This window comes from Puma concolor, chromosome C1 (genome assembly GCF_028749965.1).
Source record: "Puma concolor isolate L17-30 chromosome C1, mPumCon1.1.hap2, whole genome shotgun sequence".
Taxonomy (NCBI): Eukaryota; Metazoa; Chordata; class Mammalia; order Carnivora; family Felidae; genus Puma; species Puma concolor.
Genome location: NC_141674.1, coordinates 37,894,168 through 37,911,288, shown reverse-complemented (window position 1 = coordinate 37,911,288; position 17,121 = coordinate 37,894,168).

The window sequence follows — 17,121 nt, the reverse complement described above, 5'->3', positions numbered from 1 at the left end:
GCTGCCTCGGTCACCGTTCTCACATAATCACTGATGTGGTGCTTCAGAACAATTAAACCCAATTATGATTGTGTTAAGTACATAGTAGGCTGTGTATAATTTCATTCCAGGGTAAGGCTCAAACTCTCTCAAAATGGAAGTCCAAGATATATTTAAAAAAAAAAAAAAGAAAAAAAAAAGCCTGAAGATTTTGTTGTGTGGATACATCTGAACAGGAGAGTTTGTCAGAGTCCGGATTCTGAGGACAGAGAGAACCAGGGCATCATCTAGTGGGCACCACCACGTGGCAAAACATCTGCTCAAAGGACTCTCCACACGAGATCCTTGAAAATGGCTCCTCTTGGGCTTAAAATGAGATCTTGATTCACCACTGTGGCACTCAACCTCCTGTCTCACATGGAAAAGGCCAGTATCAACCACGGACAACCACTCTCTTGAGGCCCTTATTTTCTGGGCGTGCCCATGCAGGGTGCTGCTGTGACTCACGCACTCTGCCTGCCCATGGCTCTGAGGTGTCAGTGCTACGGGCCCTGATATATAGACATGGACACTGAGGTTTGGAAAGATCAGGGACCTTTCCTGGGACCTCACAACTGAAAAGTGGCTACAAGAATGAGAATTAAGGCCCATAAGACTCTAAATCTGTGCTTTTTCAACTATCCTAAGTCGGGGTCCGGTCCAGCCTCAGTCCCTGCTGTTTGGGGTCTCAAACTCTGTCGTGTCCCCATCTTACTGGCTTTTGGCCCCTGGCCTGACTCCATCTTTCAAAGAACTGTCCCTAGATGGCCAAGCAGAAGCCTCCTTCTCCTGTGACCCCCTTCACACTACACCACTTGCCCCCTTATAGCTCACGTCAGTCTCACTGATGCAATCCCATTTATAGGTAGCCTGCTGTTTTTTAAATGGCTCCCTCTGTTCGAACCCTCTTCTCTGTCCACGCTCACTCCCTTGGTGACCTTGGCCAATCCCATGGCTCTAAATAGTCTGGGATGAGTCCCAAAGCTACACATCAGCCCAGCCTCCGCCTGACATCCAGCTGATTGAGGGGCCTCTGCACTTGGATGTCAGGAAGCATCTTCAAAATGGAACTTGTGATTTCTGCCCCCAGTCCATTCCTCCCTCTGTGTCCCACCTCAGTCTACGGTGCCAGTGTTCACCGGGTCCCTCAGAGCAGACACTGTGGAGTTGATTGTGATTGCTCTTTCCCACACTCCCTCTATCATTTCCATGCCGTTGCTTCCACCATTAGAATACATGCAGAAGCGGGGCCACTCTCACCCTCACTACTACCCTGGGCTGAGCTGCCTCATCTCTCCAGCCTCCCAACTGGCTTCCCTGCTGCTCCCAACCCCAGTCTACCTTCCACAAGGTCACATCGTCCTTTTAAATGTAAATTAGATCATGGCAGTCCCCATCCCTGCATCCCGGCATCCCGAGTGCTTTCCCATCAGACTCAGAATGAAATCACCATTGCTTACCCCAGCCAACTAGGCACTCCCTGATCCGGGTCCTGTCTGAGGTCACACCCTGCCCTCTTCTTGCTTACCCCAAGCCAACCTTACTGCTTCTTACCATTCCTTGAACATCCGTCGCACCTTTAAGTGTTAGGACCTGATGCTTGCTGTTCTTTCTGCCCATAATGTTCTTCCCCCAGATCTTTGTTGACATCTTCTCGCCCCCTTCACCTCTCTGCTTCCCTGCCACCTTCTCCCCTGACCATCCGTATAAAGCACTGCCCAGGGCTTTCTCCACCCGTGACCCTGTATGCATTTTCTTCACACCACTACTCCCCACCCGTCCGTAGTGCAAATTTCTTTCTGTGCCTGATGTGCCCGCCGACCACTCCTCTAGAAGAACTAGAGCGCCGTGGCTCACACCTTCTCTGCCCCATCTCCACTGGCTGACTCACAGCTCATGCTCAAAAAATATTTGTGGTGTGAACGTTGAAAAGTTCTGCTTGTGGTGACATTAGGGTTACATATGTTAACAAGATGTGTATAATTACAGGCAGATTGGAGGCCTGATCCCAGACCTCAACTCAGGGACTGACCCACTGGCCAGATCTCAGATGTGTGCTCATGTCTATTCCTGGCGGACCCTGAGGAGCCGCAGATGAATAAGACATGCCCCCGGGGATATGACTAGAGTCTGAAGCAAACAACTTTCTTTCCAACCCTGTGTGAGTGGACCACCAGTTAACAGCAGGGTTTCTCAACCAGGGACTGCTGCCCCACCCTTGCACTATTAAGGACACCGTTCTGGGTCACAGTGGCAGGAACCACCACAGAAGCAGTACCAGTGGCCATGAGCGCTGACACGGATTGAGTTCATCTTTAGGCGCAGCCTGGCACTGAGTGTTAGGGATGCCGTGGGTGGTAAATCAAACACAGGCCCTGCCTGCAAGGGATTCAGTCTAGTGGGGCATAAATAAATATGTTAAGGGTGGTGATTTCCAGATGGGAAAACTGAGGCTCAGAGAGGGAAACTTCATGCAAGTTAATGACAGAGTCAGAGAACCGTACCTTGGTGAGGGGGATGGGAGGGGGCTGGAGTTGGGCGAGAAGGACCTCCATTTATTGTGCCAGGCTCTGGGCTTTGTGCTCCATTTGGAATACCTCATTCTAGTCTCTCCACAACCCTAAATAGGATGTGTTAGTATCCTCTGTTACAGGTAGGAAAATTAAGTCCCAGAGGAGGTGCAGAGGAAGCCCATGGGCTCCTCAAAGGAATGATGGAACTCACCCCCTCAGACGGCCAAGGGGTGGGGGCACCTGGGTGGCTCAGTCAGTTAAGCATCTGACTCTTGATTTCAGCTCGGGTCATGATCTCACGGTCGTAGGATCAAACCCTGAGTCAGGCTCCGGGCTGGGTGTGGAGCCTGCTTAACATTCTTTCCCTCTCTCGCCCTACCTTTCTGCTCCTTCCCCCTCTCAATCTCTCTCTCTCTCTCTCTCTCTCAAAAAGAAGGAGAAGAAGAAGAAGAAGAAAAGAAGAAAAGAAGAAGGAGAAGGAGAAGGAGAAGAAGAAGAAGATGGCAGCCAAGGGAAGATTCAAAGTAAGAAGAGAAGGAAGAGACAGAGCCACAGGGGAGGTGGGGCAGGGAAGGGATGCCAGGCAGGAAAAGTAGATTTGCCCTGTGTCAGTCATTTGGTCTGAGTCTGACTGAGAGAAGGGGAAGCTTACCACCTTGGCTTCCTCATCCAAATTATCAGATTGGCAGGACAGGCCCACATCTATGTCCTGCACAGTCTGGGGAGAAAAAGTTGAAGGAGGCCTGCAAACTCTGGGAAGGCTACTGGCGGAAAGAACACCTCAGGGCTTCCAGAACACCCAAGAGGGGCCCCACCTAGACCACGGGAGCAGAGTAGAATTAGGGAAGGCTTCCTGGAGAAGGCGCTACAGGAGCTAAATCATGAAGAATAGCATTTCTGAAAGGCAAAGTCACACAGTTGAGCAGACAGCATGGCACAAATTCAGTCAGCCTCATCAGGACACAGAACACCCACTCCTACCACCCATCCATGCCATCCCACCCCACCAGGCCCCCCACCCCTGCGCCTCTGTCAGCCCCTGGTCCCTGGAGTCTTCTTATTCTGCTGTCCCTTCCCTTATTATTCTTTCCCACTCCTGTGCCCTTCACTCACAGGGGAAGATCTTCACTGAGGCCCTTGGTTGGGCCTCAACTTTCCTCAACTTTCTGCCCGGCCCTGACCTCAGTATGCCAGCCAAACTGACTGCTTCCATGTAATCACCCCTGGTGTCAGCTAATGGGGGTGCCCTCTTCCTCCTCTCATACCTAGGACCCTACCTTCTCCCTCACCTCCTCCAGGGCCTTGACACATCAGTTGACCCTCACTCCTTCGTCTCCTTTGACTCCTTCCTCCAGAATAAAATAAGGCTTAAGTGCTTTCCACCCTGTAACACTACTCCTCCAAGCCATCAAGGGATTAATAAATAAAACAACTTGACCCTAAGATTGAAAACTTGAACAAACATCTTCTGAGTTCTTCAAAGAGCATCTGTGCCTTCATAGTCATTCTGACTTCATTATAAACTTACTCTCAGGGTTGAATATCAAAGTCAGTACCGGTATATTTAGAAAACTTGTGATTTGGTCTACCCTGTAGAAGGTGCCATCACCACTGGGAGGCAAACCCATGGAGGTAAGTGTTCTCAGTGGATGAGCCATGCAGTGTCCTGGATACAGGCTGTCCCTCCGCTGTCTGCCTCTGCTCACATAGCCATGTATTTGTCCAGTACATTCAACCTGCACCAAAACCTCATGTTTGACCAAAAAGTGCTCCAATGCGTTTTAACATGTTTTCATGACATCATCGTTATACACCAAGCAAAACAAAACAAAAAATAAAAATAGCCAAATCATTAGCATCCCTGTTTTCACACAACTCAAGGGTAAAGAGTCAAGTTAACCTCATTCATTAATCAGCTGTTTGTCTCTGAGCTCATTAAATGTGCTGTTGGATGGTGTCATTCAATAAAGGCACCTTCCCAGTTTGGATGCCTCTTACTATATCATGAGTTAGATCCTGCCATTGGTACACCATATAGATTTAGCAAGCATTTTTTAATCTGCTGACTTCATCTTTTAAGTATAGCCCAAGGCTTCCCATAAAAGAAGCGTTTAGAAAATGTGTATTTGCTTCTTTGATTTAGATATGAATTTTGGAAATTAGAATTGAAAAATTATCTCAAGTTTTACCACCCCACCCCAGTCCCACTCCCGCTAAATTGTGAGCTCCAGGGAACTGCGATAGTGTCTGATTCACCTTTTGAATTCAAGTCTGCACGTAGCACAGGATCTGGTCCTGTATATCAGTCAGTGACTGCCACAAATATACTGTATATCAAACTGTCCAAAACTTAGACATTTATTCCCCTGCTCATGAGACTGTGGCTCAGCTTTAGCTTGGCGGTTCTAGTCTGGGTTCAGCGGGGTAGATTTGCTCAGGATGAAGGTCATCTAGGTGAGCCCCAGGCTACAAGGTCGGGTTCAGGCCTGCTCCATGTGTGTTCAGGCTGGGGCAATCTGAAGGTGCAGTGGCACTCTGGAGCTGTTCCTCTCATGGCAGTCATGAAGAATCAAGCTCCTGAAAGTGGTCATATTCTGCAGTCATATTCAACCAGTATGCCATTGACCAAATCAAGTCACATAAACAGATCCAATGTCAATGTGAAGAAGAGTTTATGCCCCTCACTGCAAAAGGACATGCCATAAAGAATTAACACCAATGCCCCTTAAACTCTTCCCAAAAAACAGAACAGGAAGGAACACTTCCAAACTCATTCTATAGAGCAGCATTACTCTGATATCACAGCCAAAGACACTGCGGGAAAAGAAAATTACAGACCAATATCTCTGATGAGTATTGATGCAAAAATCCTCAATAAAATACCAGTAGATGGAATTCAGCAGAACATTAAAATAATTAAACAATATAAACCAAATGGGATTTATTTCTGGAATGCAAAGATTGAAAAAAAGCCAGGGCACCTGAGTGGCTCAGTCAGTTAAGTGTCAGACTTCGGCTCAGGTCATGGTCTCACAGTTCATGGGGTCAAGCCCCACATCGGGCTTGGTGCTGACAGCTCAGAGCTGGAGCCTGCTTTGGATTCTGTCTCCCTCTCTCTCTGCCCCTCCCCACCTTGAGCTCCATCTCTCTGTCTCTCTGTCTCTCTCAAAAATGAATAAATGTTAAAAAAAATTTCTTAAAAAAAGCTTACATGATTATTTCAACTGATGGTAGAAAAAAATCATTTAACAGAATTTAACACCCTTTTGTAACAAAAACACTCAACATATAGAAAACCCTAAAGAATCCACTGAAAAAACTGTTAGAACTAATAAATAAGCCAATTACTTATTTAAAAAGTGATAAATAAAAATAAAGTTGTAGGATGTAAAATCAATATAAAAAGTCAGTGTATTCCTATACACTAATAATGAACTATGAGAAAGAGAGATTAAGAAAACAATCTCATTTATAATTACATCGAAAAGAATAAAATACCTAGGAATAATTTTAACCATGGAGATAAAAGATGTGTGGACTAAAAACTGTAAGACTTTGATGAAAGAAATTGAAGAAGACACAAATAAATGGGAAGGGATTCCATGCTCATGGATTGGAAGAATTGGTACTGTTAAAATGTCCATACCACCCAAAGCAATCTACAGGTTCAATGCAATCCCTATCAAAATCCCAATGTTATTTTTCACAGAAATAGAACAATTCTAAAGTTTATATGGAGTCATGGAAGACCCCAAGTAGCCAACACAATCTTGAGAAAGAACACAGCTGAAGGCATCACACTTCCCCATTTCAAACTATATTACAAAGCTATAGTAATTTAAACAGCATGGTATTGACATAAAAGGGGACACAGTGGAACAGAATAGAAGCCCAGAAATAAAACTACACATATCTGGTCAATTAATTTATGACAAAGGAGCCACATATGTACAAGGAAAGGATAGTCTATTCAATAAATGGTGCTGGGAAAACTGGACAGCCACATGCAAAAGAATCAAACTGGACTACTATCTTATACCAGACACAAAAATCAACTCAAAATGGATGAAAGACTCTAGCATAAGACTTGAAACCATAAAACTCCTGGAATAAAACACAGGAGGTAAGCTCCTTGACATAAGTCTTGGCAATATGTTTTTGATTTGGCAGCCATAAGCCAAGGCAACAAAGCCAAAACCAAACAAGCAGGACTACATGAAACTAAAAAGCTTCTGTATTGCAAAGGAAATTATTAACAAAATGAGAAAGCAATCTATGAGAAAACTATTTGCAAGATATATATCTGATGAAGGGTTCGTATCTAAAATATATAAAAAAACTCATGCAACTCAACACAATGTCAGCAAAAACAACAACAATAGCAATCCCATTAAAAAATGGGTGGGGGCACCTGGGTGGCTCAGTCAGTTAAGCATCGGACCTCGCCTCAGGTCATGATCTCACCATTTGTGGGTTCGAGCCCCGCGTCGGGCTCTGTGCTGACAGCTCAGAGCCTGGAGCCTGCTTCAGATTCTGTGTCTCCCTCTCTCTCTGCCCCTCCCCTCCCCTATTCATGCTCTGTCCCTCTCTCTCAAAAATAAATAAAGATTAAAAAATAATTTTAAAAGAATGGGCAGAGAATCCGAATAGATAGTTTTCCAAAGGGGCAGATGCAAAAGTGTTCCACATCACTAATCATCAGGAAAATGTGAAACACAATGAGATATCACCTCATACCTGACAATAGCTAGCATCAAGAAGACAATAAATAACGCAGTGTTGGCGAGGATGTGGAGAAAAAGGAACCTTCGTGCACCATTGGTGGGAATGTAAAGTGGTGCAGCCACTGTGGAAGACAGCATGGAGGTTCCTCAAAAAATTAAAAATAGAACTACCATGTGATCCAGCAATTTTATTTCTGGGTATTTCTCCAAAGGAAATGAAATCACTATCTTTAAAACATACCTGCACTCCCATGTTTCTTGCAGCATTATTCACAATAGCCAAGACATGGAAACAACCTGTCTATCAGTGGGTGAACAGATAAAGAAAATGTATATGTGTATCTATCTCAGCCATCAAAAAGAAGGAAACTCTGCCATTTGCAACAACACGGATGGCCCTTGAGGGCATTATGCTAAGTGAGATAACTCAGACAGACAAAGACAAACACTGGATGATATCACTTTGTGTGTGAAATCTCTTTAAAAAAAAAAAAAAAACTAAACTCATAGGTATAGAGACAGATCAGTGTCGCCAGAGTAGGGAGTAGGGGGCAGGCAAAATGGAAAAGGAAAAACAAAAAACAAAACAACAAACACTTGACAAACTAGGAGTAGAAGGAGAGTACCTCATCATAACAAAGGCCATGTATGGAACGCTCACAGCCAACATCACACTCCCTGGTGAAAGACTGACAGCTTTTCCTCCAAGATCAGGAACAAGACAGGGATGTCCAGTTTTGCCACTTCTATTCAACACAGTACTGGAAGTCCTAGCTGGAGCAATTAAGCTAAACAATAAAAGAAAAAAAAAAAATAAAAGGCATCCAAACTGGAAAGGAAAAAGTAAAATTATCTCTGACTGTGGACACATGACCTTCCATGTTGAAAATCCTAAAGATTACACTCCCCCTCCCCACACGCCCTTGCCCATGTACATTCCACGTGAAAAAGGGAAGGGAGCAGAACATGTCAGTCCTCGGGCAGGCAGGGCTCAACAAGAAAGAAAAGGTGGTGGGGTCACACCTGGTCCCTGCAGTCTCACTAGCAGATAAGTCATTTCCTTCCTTAGGAAGGAGGAAGCAGAAAAAGAGGAAGCTTCACTTCCCGACTCTTCTGAAAGGGTGGGAGTGCCTGTTCCCAAGGTAGAAACAACAGGAAGGGAAAATGGTTGTCCCTACAGATGTGTCCAACATCAAGCTTCTTCTTCCCCAAACATGGCCATCTTCTGAGATTCACTATCTCAGTGTTGGCAGCAATATCCCTCCAAGTGCTAACACCAGCAGTCGGGAAGTAGGAATGACCATGTCCTGTCAACTTCACCCTTCAGGGTTTTGGACCTGCTCGTTTCTGCCAGCACTGCTTAGCTGAAGCAATTCGGCTAGCTGATGCGTAGCCTCCCAACCAGTCTCCCTGTATCCATTCAAGCCTCTCAGCCCCTGTCCACACTTGAACCAGACCGATCTCCAGGAACAACCGGGAACATGTCACCTACCTTGCATTCACCCTTCAGCCCCTTTTCATGCTCTTAAGATAAAGACCACAATCCCCATTGTGCATGAGGTGCTGTATGGACCGGACCCGTCCCCTCTCCATCCTCCTCTCCTGCCCTCTCTCCCTCTCTCTGGTTTGGCCTTGATTTCTCTTCTCAGTTGCTCAGATATATCATCTCCTTGACCACAAGCCCTGTGCATGTGTTGTTTTCTCTGCCCAGAAATTCCCTCTCTCCTTTCTCCCCTGGTTCACTCTGGGCTACCTTCAAATATCACCTCAAGCACCTCCCGCTGGGCAGTCACTGTTGATGATCCTCCCCTCCTCCAAAACCAGGTCACTTATCTCATCACAGGCCTTCCCAGGTCCTCACTCCCTTCATCGGGGCCCCCGTCTAGTGTGGGCTGATCAATGTTGGTAACTCTCACTTTTCAAATGAAACATGACCTTGGGAATGAAGATGCTCAGCCCACATTTTATCCCCATCATCTACCACAGTAACAGGCACAGGGTGAGCTTTGGTAAGGGCTTGTTGGATGAACGAATGAGGGTCCTCACCTTACTTCATCTCTTCTGGACCAAGCACATGCTGGGACATCTCTTTCTTCTTTCTCTCCTTCTGTCATTGTTCTCTCTCCTCCTCATTCCCCCGGGTCCTCCCATCCCTCCCTACTCTCCTTCCCCCCAGTGCATAGTTCCCTCCACTTTGCTTTTCTCTCTTTCTTTCTGCCTCCCAGAGTCCTGACAACATTGCCAAAAATTTCTCAGCCCAAAACTTTTGTAGCCACAGCACCACCTAGAGTCCATCTCTGAGATGGGCCAACCCTAGAGGAGTTGACCGCTGTCCAGCCCAGCCCAGCTTTGCTTTGGCCGGCTCTATCCCATGTTCTGGGCGCATCTCTGGGTCCTCACACCTCACCTTCCTGGCTTTGAGACCTCACCATTTCTACTACCCTCTAGGCGTCTAATGGAGACTTTAAAACAGACAGCTACAGCATACGGAAAGAGTCATCAATGTGGGTCAAAGTGGGATCTTCCTCTAACATTTGATCTCGCTGTCTTTCCCTTCCTCTCTCTAGCTCTGTTGCTCACTGTTCAGCATTAGCTATAGTTTCAATCGGTATCACAATACATCAAACAGCTCATGAGTAACAACAATATTGAAGGTCCCACGTGGAGTTCCTCTACGAAAGGAACTTCAGAGCTACTAAGGAAACAATGCGAATGGGATTCACTTAGTCTCAGCTACCATTGCTGTTTCTCTAAAAACACAGGCTTCATTCTGGAAGTTTGGACCAGGAGCCTTAAAAGTGTTCCAGCAATTTCACCATGTGTCCAGAGCTTTATGTACAGGATTCTTGGTGCAACATTATATAGAATGGCAAATGTGTAGAAACACCCTACCTGTCAAACAATACAAAACTGGCTAAGTGAATTGTGGCACATCTCCTTGTTTGAATACTACACAGCCACTAAAAATAATGCATAAATGTGTTATAATGTGAGGACACCCTTGTAAGCTATTTTGTGGTAGAAAAACAGACAACTTGTTAGGAATTGTGATCTCTACTATATAAAATAAAGATACAAGTGAGGAAAGATTACAAGAGAACATTCAAAGATTCTTTGTGATTGTCCTAGAAGGTTCCTTTTCTTCCTAAAATATTCATAAAGAGCATGGTTTTTATTTACAATGAAGTATTAGAATTAACCCCCAAATAACCAGAAAATCTGAGAGAAAGAAATTAAAAAATAGAAAAGCTTGGATAAAAATTGTTCTCCAAGAGTCAACAAGACTCCTCATCAGAGACCGGGGAATCAGTCTCTAGAATATTTCTTCTCCACAGAGAGTTCTGAGGTCTCCTGAGACCCATGTGACTTAAGGTCAAGAAATACGAGTGAGTCTGTCTATTGCCATGGGCTCAGCCAGAATCTCCTGGGTGTGTAGCAGCTGGGAATGTATTCTGGGTGGTTGAATCTTGGCAGCAGGGAACGTATCTCAGCCACCGTATCTGCCACAGAGACCATGGTCTAGTGAGAGGAGCAAGGCAGACATGGGAGACAATGCCCAAGATAAGTGCTAAATGGATCAAAGATTTGAATATAAAAACTAAAAGTACTATGAGAAGCATAGAAAGAAAATAATTTTATAGTCTCATAACAAGAATGACCTGTCTAAATATGATAAAGCTGAGAAGCCACAAATAAAGAAAACTAATCAATTTGAGTATACAAAAATACAAATTTTATTCATGGCAAAGACACTCAATAGAAATACGAATAGAATTGGGAGGGGGGGTGGTGCAGAACTACACAAACCCTAAAGTTCATATGGGAACGTAAACATGCAAAAATATTTATAATATAACGAAGAAAAATAATGGACTGAGAAAAATACTTCCAACTCATATCACAGGCAAAAGTACATTTCCTTTAAAATATAAGCTTGGGGGGCTCAGTCTGTTGAGCGTCTGACTTCAGCTCAAGTCATGATCTTGTGGTTCATGAATTCCAGTCCCACATCAGGCTCACTGCTGTCAGGGCAGAACCCGCTTCAGATCCTGTGTCCCTCCTCTCTTTACCCCTCTCCTGCTTACACTCTCCCAAAATAAAAAATATAAAATAAAATAAAATAAAATAAAATAAAATAAAATAAAATAAAATAAATGCTTGGAAAATCAATTAAAGAGATCAACACTCCACCCCACTCTCCAAAATGAGCAAAGGATATAAAACAAATAGTTCAGAGAAAAGGAAATACAAATAGCTCTTAAACATATGAAAAGATGCTCAGAATTATGATAAAAGAAATGCCAACTAAGACTTTACTAAAATCCCTTTTTTCATCTACCAGATTGATCAGCAAGGATATACAGAAGCCAACAGTCCACATTGCAAACTGGTTGGACTCCCTTGGATGGAACTTTGGCAACGTCAAAGTACATGGGCGTGTACCCTGGGTGCCCACAACTCCATCCCTAGGAATTTCTGTTGCAGACGCAATTACACACACGCTACATGATGAATGTATAGAAATTGTTAAATGTAGCATCATTTGTAACAAAGAATTAGAAACTAAGTGTTAATCAGTGGGGGATGGTTAAACATACTGAAGTATATCCGAAGCCATTCCCTGCAAGGAAAAGAGTAAGAACGTTTTTATGAGGTGCTGCGGAATGATCTGCAAGGTACATTGTTAGGTGAAAAGTGAGGTTCAGAACAAGGTATATATAGAGAGAGAGTGCTCTCATTCATGTTGTTTAAAATTTTTTTAATGTTTATTTATTTTTGAGGGAGAGACAGAGTGTGAACGGGGGAGGGTCAGAGAGAGAGGGAGACACAGAATCCAAAGCAGGCTCCAGGCTCTGAGCTGTCAGCCCAGAGCCCGACGCGGGGCCTGAACCCACGAACCGTGAGATCATGACCTGAGCCAAAGTCAGACGCTTAACCGACCGAGCCACCCAGGTGCCCCTCATTCATGTTTTTTCAAAGGAGTGGGGGAAGACCGTGTATGCACGCTTGTTTGCAAATGCATAAAATATATGTTTTACGAAAGGGGAAAGGGGCATAAGAGACTGGTGGTACTGGATCCTGGGGGAGCAGGGCCGGGCGTGAAGCTGGAAACAGAGGCAGGATGGAGACTTTTCACTGTCTGTCCTTTGGAACTTCTGAAGTTAGAGTTGTGGGAATGAATTACATCTTTTAAACTACATATGAGTTTTGGGGCAAGGATCTCCATTTATTTCAGAAAAAGCACTAGAACTGGCCATTTAGTAACATCTTATAAAGCAAGCCCTTTCTAATCCCTTGTAGGGGGAAAGTCTAAGTGGCTTGAAGTGGATATTTGGTCACGTAAATTGACACATGTTGTTGTGGTTAGTGCTGTATTTCTGCAGATTTTGTCGTTTTTGTGTAAAAAACAAAGGAAAAGTGATACCCACTTCTTTGCTCTGTATGAATTAGACTTCCTTATACCTGTGTGTGTGCAATTTTTATTAAATGCACTAGTTCATGGGGTGATGGTCTACGAGCCTAGAAAGAAGTCCGAGCATGATATTTTTTTTTAATTTTATTTACTTATTTTGAGAGAAAGAGAGCAGGTATGTATGAGTGGGGGAGGGTCAGAGAGAGAGGGAGAGAGAGAATCCCCGAGCAGGCTCTGCACCACCAACGCAGAGCCCCATGTGGGGCTCGATCTCATGAACCATGAGATCGTGACCTGAACCAAGATCAAGTTAGGTGCTTAACCAACTGACCCACCCAGTCACCCCCGAGCACGATACTTCTGAAGGACCAAGGGTAACAACTAACTGGGCTGGACTGGACATAGCTCCGACTGAAGTCAATTCCAGATGTCCTCCACAGGCCACTTAAACTGCATGATGCCACTGTATGTCCCAACTGACGTTCAGCTGTTACTTTCTCGTGTGGTAGTTGTAGGGCACTTAGGATAAGACCCCAGTTTTGTGAGTATGAGTCAGGAGGTCAACATTCCTATTCCCTACCCTCCAGGCAGCTGTCAATCCTGATACTGGGAAGAGTGGACCCTCCCTAGGAATGAGAGGAAACTCCTTCCTGTCAGTCCTTCTGGAAGTCAGCCTGAAATCCTAGTGGAGACATCCTCTGTGGATTCCTGGCTAGGGACAGGGCTGGGTGTCCCCTACAGGGACAGGCTGGAAGGGAGGCAAGGAATGATCTGAGAGAGATCTTAGAGTGCATTTAGGCCTTAGGGCTCTAAAGGAAGGCACAAATAGAGACGGTTATTCTCTACTAAAAGCGCCTCCCTTGTCCCTGAACTTTCTAATTAAAAGACATACACTATGTCTGCTCTTCTGGAGAAATTAAGAGGAGGTTAGGATAGCACAGTGAAGAAGAAAGCAGCGTCTGCCGCTTCCCAAGGCCAACAGCGCATCTTAGCAGAGCACTGTGGGTCTGAAGCACGACCACCTCTGGTCCCCATGTGGCAACATCACAGCACAGACAGTATGAGGGTGACTGTGGAGACAGGGACAACCTCAGAGCCAGGAGTCCCCACAGTCATAGGCAGAGCCTGTAGCACACGCTGTCAGGAAGATGGAGAAAAGACCCTGCCTTGCACATTCCCCTGTTAGAGGGGCAGCAGGGCCCAACTCTGTGCTTTCATATAATTTCATGGGCCTTGGAGAGAGTCGGGAGTGGGCTGGAGACAGAGAAGCTGCCTCGAGGAAAGAGGTCTGGAACAGAGATCGGGCAGCCCCTGAGAGGTGCATCACGGGAGCCCAGGCTGCCCACGCCCAGCCAACACAGCCTAAGGATACAGCTGGATTCTGAGTTACCACGCCTAGGACACAACCCAGTTTTTTGATCAACTCGGAGCCACAGAAGCTGAGAATGAGACCAGAATGAGCAAGGTGAGCCTGCACGGGGAAGTGTTTTCTGGCACAACCAGCCTTCCTCCTGCCTTCCTGCCTCTCACATCCACAAAACCCACCTGACCTCCTCTCTTCAAATGACCACTGTGGTCACTTAAGGCCCAACCCCAAAGCAGTGTGACACAGTGATCAAAAGCAAAGGCTTTGAAATCAGGAAGATCTCAGTCCAAATCGCCTCCAGAACTGACTGGCTAGGTGACTGAGTAAACCACCTGACCTCACTGAGCCTCAGTTTGCCCATATATCCACCTCATAACGTTACGCTGAGGATTCTGTGTGATAACATGCATCGCATACAGAGCACAGAGTCCAGTGTATAGTAATTACTTAACAACGAGCAGCACACACACACACATACACACACACACACACACACACACACACACACACATGTCGCCCCTCTGCTCTCACTCCATCATGACCCACACTGGCCTGTCCCGTTGTTGCACGTTGTGCATAGCCATGGAATGGCCTCCCGGTGACATTGATGTTTCTTGCACTGACTCAGCATCTGAGCACTCCTCCCCAAAGGCAAGTTAAGTGGCACATTGTCAGGGACGGAGGTTTGTGCTCCCCTGTCCTCTGGATGGGGCACAGGCTCGTACTGGTTGGGTGCCTGTAGGAGCACAATCAAGACTGATCAGGCTAAATGGCCAATTTATGGCTTCTCTTTGAACAGGCCTTAGATGATTACCTTTTATGAGGCTTACACTTTAGACTTAAGATGTAAAACAGAAGCCAGGGTTAAGAGGCAAATAATGGGATATTTTATGTGCTTTCTGGAGCAAAAGTCCACAGCTTTATTGCAGTGGCTATAAAAGAACATGATTGGAAAAGCCTTGAATGAGAAACCCACAGTGGAAAGAATGCTGGGTCAGGAGGTAGGAAGCCCACATTTCCCGGCCTGTCCTGCAGGGCCAGCTAGCTGACTGCCCTGCCTGAGGGATCCCCATGTACCAAAGACCCTTCCATTCCCAGCCATGCACAGTTCCTAAGTCTGCAAGTCTAAGATGCCCTCTTCCCAGGATTTCATGATTCCAAAATCTTCAGATTCTCCAATTCTAAGATTCTAATACCTTATGATTCTATGATACTAAGACTGTGAAATCTTAGATTAAACTATCTGGTGACTGTAGTAAGATATGGTGGGGGAGCATGGCAGGGGAGCCCCAGAGACCGGGGGTTCAAGCCCTCGATCTTTCGAGCCACTGTTGACCATAGTGTGATTTTGGACAAAATACTTAAGGGGAATCTCTGTTTTCTCACCCCTATGATGGGGACACAACTGTGGGCATGTGATGATGCTGTGGAGAGGATTAAAAGGAAGGGCCCCCTACAAAGCACTTGGTGTAGTTTCTGGCACAGAGCAAGCTCTTTGGTAGTTATTATTACCATTCTAAAATTCCCTGCATGCAACGCTCAACCATCTAAAATTCTGCAATCCTAAGAGTGTACTATCTTGTGATTTTAAGTCTGTGGCTCTTCAGAGGTTATTGAGTCTAGGTTCCCAGGGCCTAAGGCTCTTCCATCCCATTGTGGGAGAAGGGCTGTCAGCCTAGCCGCGGCCACCAGATGGCAGGCTCGGGTTATTCCACCCTCTGTAAACCTGCTGTGAGCTAAGCGGTGGGACCAGCCCCCAAGTCTTCTCTGGGGTTCTCACTTAAAAATTCCTTTCTCTGACAGGAACAGAATGAAAGAGGAGGGAGGGGAAATTACAATTACTATGTTTTTCTTGTCCATCCAAAGATCAATAGTGCAAAAAGCAAGGGGACCTGAGCAGGAAGGTGGTTTTATTGTCAAATGAGCTTAATCCAATGCCATAAAAAGCACCTAATGGCTGCAGCCTGGAAAGGTGTAAGTGGAGCCCAGGAGCCATACCCCACCACGTCCAAACCTTCCCGGCTTCTCACAGAGGTTACCCACTGTCTGTCGGGCTGTCTAGAAGCTGTGTGGTCCTCAGTGCCCTCAGCTTAGACATCCATTGGTCTGGGAGGGCAAGAATTATCATTGCCATGTTTACAGAAGACAACGCAGAGGATCTAGGGGGTCAAGGATTTATCTCAGATTCTTCTGTGGTAAGGCCAGGATTCAGATGGAGAACAGAGTGTGCTGTGTCCCTAAGCTGGAACAGGCACGGGAGGAGGGACGCACGACCTAAGGTTAGCCTAGCCATTTGGCAAATGCCCCTTCGAGTCAGGATCTGTGCTGGGCACTGCCCCGTGCTCCCTCTAATGTGATCCTTTCAACAACCCTTTGGGGAAGGTGTTCACAAGTGCCAAGTCTGAGGGCTCAGAAAGGTGAAGGGACCTGCCCAGCCCACGTTGATTCAGAGAGACAGAGCCAGAAGTCAACCTGGGGGATTCCCAGGCCAAACCCCTGCCCCTGCTTCTCTTCCCACCTCGAGAGCGCTGCCGGGAGGGTCCAGCGCCAGAGACACCGCCCTGGGCGACCTTGGGGGAGGCCCCTCCTCAGACCTGGGGCAGCCGGGACAGCAAGGGGGAGGCCTTGGCAGCCCGGATAAGGCCCTGGGCTCGAGGAGGCCAGCGGGGGCTCCCCTGCGCCCGGGGCGGGCGCCGCGGCCAATATTGACTTTGGTAAACACCATTTTGCACGGAGCGCCGGCCGAGGGCGGGGGCGCCCTGACCCGGGGGGCGGAGGCAGCGGCTCCGCATTTAGACGAGGCCATTAGCCGCGATCGATGGCTGCGCCGCTCGCTCCGGCCGCCGGGCGCTCCCAAATGAAGGTTAAGTTTGCTCTGCGCCCCGGCGCGGCCGGCCATGCGCCCGCATAATGGTCCCGGCCCCGGCGGCCCCGCGCGCCCAGGTTAAGCAGAGGCCAAGGCCCCCACCCCCTCACCGCACTGGACGGCGGGGGAGGAGCGCAGGCAGGCCGTGCCCTGTGGTTGGGCCCCGGGTGAGATGCCCCGGCCCGCTGGCTGCGTGCCCCGCTGCGGGCTCCGGGGCGCTC